Genomic DNA, 5,844 nt, shown 5'->3' with positions numbered 1-5,844 from the left:
ATTACAATTTCTTTCCTAATGCATTAAAATAGAAATGTAAAGAATAAAGCCAATTTGAAAACCTAATATGTATTTATGTGCTTCATTCTTTCGTAAGATTTTTCGTTATGTGAACAAAATAGATGCATGCTCTATCCATTATGCGAAAAAATGATATACAACAATGTAACACCGCAGCAACGCGTGGGTAGGATAGCTAGTATATACTAAAACTGGGTTGGGAACGGCACTGTTCATTAATATTGTCAAGACGGAAATGCCCATGATTTCTTCTTTGCTTGCCGTGCTGTTTTCACTTTTCTACAGTCAAAAAGTCAGTTTTGCCCATTTGATCCATGCGTTGATCATCGTTGGGTTCTCTCTTTCGACTGGGTTGCTTGCTTTACCTTTCATTTTCACTTTGCGTGTTTAGCATCTTTCATTTTCACTTTGCGTGTTTAGCATCTTTCATTTTCCCTTTCCTCTGCTTTTCTCCTCTCTCTCTTCGTCTATGTTTGCCTTTTTCCATCTCTCTATCTCTTTTGTTTCGATTCCGATCCTATCGTTTGCGAGTGATCAGTATTGGCAGTCGCAAGGACGCGATGGATCTGCAAGTAAGAGTTCTACTCTGTACAATAGTTATGAACTACAGTTTGTGTTTGGATGGCCGTGATTCATGTTAAACGATCTTGGTGATTGGATTTTGTGGTTTTGAATTTGTGGGTTTTTTAGAGATTTCTGGGTTTTTTTAGCTTTTGAGTGTTGGGATTTTTGTCCCTTTCGAACTAGCCCTCCCTCGCTCTCAATTTCCTCCCCTTCACTGATCATCTGAAACCAATGATACTCAGAGTTCCCCATCACCGAACTCCATTCGAAAACCTTCTGGAGCGACTTCTCCTCACCAAGCAGCCATTGTGCTCCAGATTTTTCCAGTTGAAATTCCTCTTCTTCACCCTTGCATGTTGAATTTCACATCAACATTGGATTCGAGTTTTCCGACGATTCCGGTGACGCCCACCATCGAGGTTAGTCTAAAAGGATTCTTATCTTATGGCTGTATTGCATGTTAAAATCTGCTTCGAATTTGTGATTTAATAAAATTAGGCTTTAGAAAAAATTTCATGATTTTGTCTAATTGAATTTAAGGATTAAATTTTTTTTCATTAATGTTCTGGGTTTGTTGGGGGGAGGGGGCTTTTGAATGTGATGTACAGAACTTGGTTGCATGGACTACAACCCAGAGATTAGCCACGGGGTGCTGGTTGAATTGGTTGAACACAAAAAGGAATTAGAGAAGACAAAGTATGTTCATGATACTTTGAGCATTCGGTAGTTTACTACTTTGGTTAATTGGTCAAATTTTATTTAGGTCCTAGAAAGATTGGGAGGTTTATGAGATATGTATTCGTGCTGGATAAAGCTTTGGATGCTTTAGCAATTGAGGACAAGAAAAGGCAATATCTGCTGCGGAGAACTATCTAGAAGATGTTTTGCATTCAGCTCTAGCCACTTCAGAGTAATGTACCACGAGACTTTTGTTATATGATTGTGTCTGTAGAACCATGTAGTTTTGTTTGCATTATTAAAGAACTGGTAAATCAAACTCCAAAAGGGTATTAACAAGGCTTACTTGATTCAATGGGTATTAAATATAATTGTCAGAAGACATATTGGAAGAGTTCTTTGTCATTATAATTTCTTTCGTTTAATATAAAGTTATAAATCTATAGCCTTTAAATTTTGAGATAAGTGGAAAATGAATTTAAGGGTAGCTGTAGACTATTCAGTGCATTTGATACATATATTATATGCATTGTTTATGTTGTAGGATCCAAGATAACTGCAGAAGTACATAGAACCATACTATGGTCGCATCATTCTAACTTAAGTCATTTTCTGTAGCTTTCTTCCTTGCTTTCGGATTTAGGACTTAACATCTGTGAAGCACATGTCTTCTCGACAACCGATGGCTACTCTTTAGATGTATTTGTGGCGGATGGATGGATGGTTTTTGAGGTAGTTTTCTTTTATTATGTAACGTGTTTATCGTCATTCACTATGTATTGGGTTTTGTTTTCCATCAAAAGAGTTCTTTTATCTTTGTTGTATCTTTTGTCAATAATTTTAGTTGTTTTCATACATTCCATGCTTTAATCATTAGTCAGTGGATTTTACCTCTTTAATTTCTCTGATAATGGGGATGGTTTTTGACACACCCCAACCGAAATCAAGGCATATTGGCCGTCACATGAGGGTGACGTAGCCATGTGCACAGTGCAGAAGCAATAATAATATAAGAAATGCGAATAAATAAAAACCAAACTAACTAGAGCACTAAATAAGATAAGGTGCAAGACGAAAATAAGTGTGAATTCACAACCAGAGCATAAGTAGCCTAGGTGCAATCCAGTAGGACAAATACTAATTATACAACACCAAAGGTAATCCTAAAATGGTGATAATCTGTCAGAGCTGCCGTGGATTCCTCGCAAGCCACCAAAAAGCACTCGTAACCAGAAAGTGTGAGTGGGCAAAAACAAAGTTTTGCAAAATCATTTCATTTATCAAACATTGTAACCTCTATGCGTAAAACTTGTATAATTTTCCAGAAAATAGAATACATATCTATACCACAACCATGCTCAAAATAGCAAAATTTACAATATGCCATGTTGAATATCTCAGCATAAAAATATGTAAGTCAGGTGATATAAATCAATGCAAATGATATGTCAGCCGGAGTCACCTAACGTGACCTGTACGGCTCAAATCCACATCTCAACAAATATACTTGCACACGAGTCAGAACCACCTAAAGTGGTATGTATGACAGGAGTGGGTGTAAATAAATATGCTCAAGTGCTACGATCACGTGAAGACTATGCGAATAATCGCGGGTCACCTACGAGTCGGAACCACCTATAGTGGTCTGTACGACAGGATTATGCACCTAACTTGGATCAAGGTGAGCATATGGTGCAGGAGGTGAACATCACGTGAAGGACTCTGCCCTAACTCTGGGCAAGAGCACTAACACCGGGGTGCAAGTTTATGAGCTCTCAACACATCTCACATAATCATCAATTCACATAAACAATCTATAACTCACCTAGTACTTACCTGAGCGTCCACCACATCAAATCACAATATGCACATATCATACAAATTCATAGTCTAAGCATAAATCAATAGGCATGGCATTTCAAACATAATTTCATTTAAATCGATTTTCTGGGAAAAATCTCAAGTATATAGGTATATACAAAAAACCAAAAGCCCACTCACTGGTATGTGGAAGGGTCGTAGCCCCTAAGCCTTGATTGACTGCACTCATCCTGAGGATAGGTCTCACCTATATGCGAAACAACTATATAAACGTTAATTTAAAGCACATAAATAAAACTAGCTAATAACTTCTCATACATTGCTCAAAAGGGGTGTTTGAATATACCAACGTGATCTACTCAACACCATGAACATCCCCATATTTTTAAAATAATTTTTGGACCACCCACGCGCCGGCAAGGGCACGGTCAGACGCGCCGGTCACGCGCAGGCATGTGCTTGGCACATGTACGGTAACCCTAACGACGTTAGGGAATATTCCGTCTAAAAATGGAATATACCATTATATATACCTGACGTCGTTTGTATATTCCATCAAAGTGGACGTAATATTCTTCGTCTTCTCCGATGATCCTCATCGGAGCTGCCGCTAGTCACCGTCTGCGTCGCCAGAAACTGGAAAAACTTCTAATCGTCATATATTCTTATTTTTCAAGCAAAATTCATGAAATTTGTACCAAAATGAAGGTTACAATGAGTAGAACACAACCTTACCACTTTTAGGACTTAAATCCAACAGGATTTCGCCAGAAAAACCCACGATAATCCAACCACTACCCACTACTGTGACTCGATGAACTCGAGCTTCCCGACGTCCAAAACACTTCAAAATTACTCCCCAAGCTTCGTGAAGACGTCCTAAAGTTTCCTAGAACCTTAAAACTCACTAAAAAGTCCACGATCATGACTGCATGAATAGTGCACCAAATAAGGAATTCTTGGTTCTCGGGTTTTTGAAGGCTTCACGTCCAACCAAGGATATGGATGAGTTTCTAGGCTTGCTAGGAGTCCAAAATCAACCTTCAAATCTTCGATCCATGCATGAAATGATTGGTCCAAGGTTTATCTGTACAATTGTATAAAATTTGCAAAAAATTTGAAAGGGAGAAGAGAAGAAGGTACACGGGTTAAGGGTGAGTGTGTGTGTGTGTGTGTGTGGTCCTAGTTTGGGCTACCAACCAAAACAAACAAAAGCTTAAGTCCTAAATGGGTCCAGACACTTAGGAAAGATTTTAATTGGTCCAAATCCTTAGCCCAATAACATAGACCACCACCAAGGGTGGGTGTGTGTGTGTGTGTGGTCCTAGTTTGGGCTACCAACCAAAACAAACAAAAGCTTAAGTCCTAAATGGGTCCAGACACTTAGGAAAGATTTTAATTGGTCCAAATCCTTAGCCCAATAACATAGACCACCACCAACACATTCAAGGGCAAAATAGACATTTCACACTGTCGATAAAAATAATTCGGGGCGGGCTGTCACAGTTTTGATGATATCTTTCGAGGATACCAATAAGCAAAGCCATTTAATTGATCAAATTGGGTTTGAAAAATCAAATTTTGGTTGTGGTTGAGGTAAACATGAACAAAGAGTGATAGAACACACACGCATTCTCTTCCATGGACGTTTCCTGACTCCAAATGCTTTTATGCGTATTTTAGTCCTTGGTAATTAAGATTTGTGGTTTATCTTCATTGCACTTTATATTTTTGTACCTTTTTTTTTTTTTCAAAATCTAATGAAGCAACCAGAAAACCCGACTGTTCAGACTTTCAAAATTCAATAATAGTATAGAAAATAAGAAACAACTGACCTTTTCTATATGAAACCTCAATAGCACGTTCATAGCATGTGAACCTCAATTTTGCTTGCAACTATTAGAAGGCTAAGAGTTAAAAGGAATTCAAGTTTCATATAAAACCATTAAGTCTCTCTATCTCTCTCTGTGCGTTGCTCTATTGCGTCTGTCTACTTTGCTTATTACTTACCCTTCTCTTTTCCATTATCAATAAAATTTTACTGATTGCAATTGTTAAATGTTAACAGGGTGAGAAAGGCATCACCGATTTGAAATCAGCACTTCAAGTAAACATAAGAAAGAGATTTTTTTTGCACAGAGTTGAAAAGGATTTAGCAGCTGTGACGGATTAATTTTTGGAAACGTAGACGAGCATATTCACCTAGGGTGAGTGGACTCTCCTGCTTTTGCTTTTTCTTTTGCTTCTCTTTTCATACCCGTGTGATTTCGAATCTCCCTATGCCTATAGTTGGGATATTATGTCCAATGAACTTATAATTAGAAAGTTCCCAATATTTGGCCTCTGGATAATTGAATCTGGAAGCATTATAAATGTTTGTATTTGAATAAAATTGTAGCAATTGTGAGTGATATAATTCATGTCCTTGGAAGAGATCTTTTTATAGTTTTTACAAAGCTTTGGGACAAATTCACTTTTTCATATCATGTGGGGTATTTGGAAAACCTATTCTTGGAAGTGACCATTTTATGGTTTTTCACAAAGATTTGGGACACTACTAATATCACTTTCTCATATGGTTCTTTACTAATAAGAATTTGTAGTGTAGGGTATTTGATAAGCATCACAATGGATTCATTTGACATCTAATCTCTCATCTTTTGTTTCTTATTGAACTTAAATATGAAAATAAATTTTGATATGGATGTAAATAGATTTTAATATATTTCACACGTTTAACACAATTTTAAAACCCGCGGC

General features: G+C 37.3%; 1 long non-coding RNA gene across 2 annotated transcripts; it reads left to right on the top strand.

Annotated features, from left to right (window-relative positions):
- Nucleotides 1-421: 421 nt before the first annotated feature.
- On the top strand, nucleotides 422-5,580 carry LOC137721396 (uncharacterized). Of its 2 annotated transcripts, none has more exons than XR_011066635.1 (3): nucleotides 422-1,004; nucleotides 1,882-1,962; nucleotides 5,153-5,580. It is a non-coding gene; the product is annotated as an uncharacterized lncRNA (long non-coding RNA). The 2 variants fall into 2 exon arrangements; XR_011066636.1 differs by lacking the exon at nucleotides 5,153-5,580 and adding an exon at nucleotides 1,349-1,495 and having other exon boundaries at nucleotides 1,882-2,117.
- The last annotated feature ends 264 nt before the right edge of the window (nucleotides 5,581-5,844 follow it).

Source organism: Pyrus communis, chromosome 16 (assembly GCF_963583255.1).
Source record: "Pyrus communis chromosome 16, drPyrComm1.1, whole genome shotgun sequence".
Classification (NCBI taxonomy): domain Eukaryota; kingdom Viridiplantae; phylum Streptophyta; class Magnoliopsida; order Rosales; family Rosaceae; genus Pyrus; species Pyrus communis.
The sequence above is the reverse complement of the archived record's forward strand: the minus strand, read 5'-3'. Positions and strand labels throughout refer to the sequence as shown.